Raw genomic sequence first — 2117 nt, 5'->3', positions numbered from 1 at the left:
AAATAGTAGGGCAAACTGAAAATCTATGAACAACAGCCATCCTTGTGTATATTATGTTAATTTTGGAAAACAAAAATTATTATGGTGTTAATTAAAACATTTTGGAGAAAGATTTTGATATGTTTTAATGTATTTGGTTGTTGCAGGGTCTCACTAAGCAGCTTGAACTCGTAGTGAACCTCCTACTTTCAGTCTCCCCAGCACTGTGATTACAGGTGTGTGTCACCATGGCCCAACTCTGCCTGGCTCAGCCCACCCTTGGGAGTGAGACTGCACACGTGTGGTCCTGGGCATCAAACTACAGTCTCTGCACTTGCCTAAGCTTGCCTAAGCAGGTGCTTTAGTCTGCTGAGCTACCTCGCCATCTCCACTATGGAATTCTTCATTCACTGAATATTTTAAAATTTAAAATTCACAGAGAAGAAAACCAATAAAATGATACAGAACTTTAAAAAAATAGGAAAATAACATTGGCTATTATGTTGCACATTGCTTTCTTCAAACTAGTTATTCATATTACCAGCTACAGGCATACAATTAATCAGGCAATATAAGCACAAAATTAATAGAAATTAATAGCACAATTATCTTAGCTTTTCTTTTCCCCACTCCAGTTGTTCTTTCCTTTTGAGCAGTTTCTTTCCCTTCACAATATCTATTTTATCTTTTGAATCTTATTTGCTCTTTTAGTTTGTAACACTAGGGAGACAATACAATGCCACTTTGATTTGTTTCATTTATAAGCATGGTATCCAATGTGTCCATTCACCTATAAAAAAGTTTATCATTCTTTATAGCTGAATAATAATCCATTGTAGAAAAATACCACATCTTTTTAGGGCTTTTGTCTGAAACATAAAAACTGTAAATTTCAGGGCCATAAAATTCAAAGACCCAATCCAAAAATGGGTACCTGGGATAGCCAAATAGTTCAGCAGATTAAAGCGTTTGTTTTACACAGATTCTGCAGCCAGGTTTTGATCCCTGGCCTACCGTGCTGGCCCAGCCACTCGGGCGCACTGAGATGTCTATTGAGACTGGGCTTGGTGGCACACACCTGTAATCCCAGCTCTTGGGAGGCTGAACACAGCCAGATCACTACGAGTCTGATCTATGTAGTGAGACCTTGTAGACCTGTCCTAAAATACAAAACAAAACAAAACAATAATAATGGGTATCTAATATAAATACAAACTTCTCAGATGAAGAAATATTCATTTAGTTTAAAAAATTTTATAATCAGTAAATTCTGTGTTAATTCTGTTATCAGATATCTACCATCTCTGGTGTGATAAATGAAACATGATTATTTTCTATGTGACATGAATCTAATATAATAATTTTGAACATACAAAATATTCAATGCTTTTGATGATTAAGTAAAGAGTATGATTGTTTTAACATTATATACATTGATGAGCATCAATGGAATTCAGAATAAAGCTATCAGTACCATATAAAACATGATAAGAATAGATAGTATGTAAGAATAACACACATTTTATGAAAAATAGTATGACAAAAACTCTATGTACTCAAGAAAACATAAAATATAAGTGCACATTTCATCAACAGTATTTAATGTATGTTACTAAAAATAGAAGGACATCCCTACTTATCTTTAATAGACATCTACACTAGTATAATTTTATAATTTCCATAATCTCATTTTATGTATGCTAGAACTTGAAGTAACTTATACAAGCACATTTAATTCTGAATAAATAGAACTTCTGAATTACTGTTTTCAAACTCAAATAAACTTCAGAGTTGATTGTATTCCAAATCTGTATAAACTATTGGTCTGACAAATTAATACATTTGAGCACATGAAAAGAAAGAATACCAGATGTTCCTAAAGAAGAGGAAAATAATTTCAAAACCAGGGAGACATGGAACACAAGCCATGAAACAAAACATTAAGCAAAATGGGGAACAGCTGTTGAGCAGCGTATCTCAAGTGTTCACATGTCAGAATGAAATCATGCTGAAGTCAAAATTAATAGCAAGACACAGTTCTTCTCTGGAGAACTATTTCAAATCATCACATAAATGAAAATTGCAAAATCATCAAAATGAACTAACATCATTTGTATTGTAACATAATGAAAAAAAAA

Source organism: Octodon degus, unplaced genomic scaffold, assembly GCF_000260255.1.
Source record: "Octodon degus isolate 3935 unplaced genomic scaffold, OctDeg1.0 scaffold00142, whole genome shotgun sequence".
NCBI lineage: Eukaryota > Metazoa > Chordata > Mammalia > Rodentia > Octodontidae > Octodon > Octodon degus.
The sequence above is the reverse complement of the archived record's forward strand: the minus strand, read 5'-3'. Positions refer to the sequence as shown.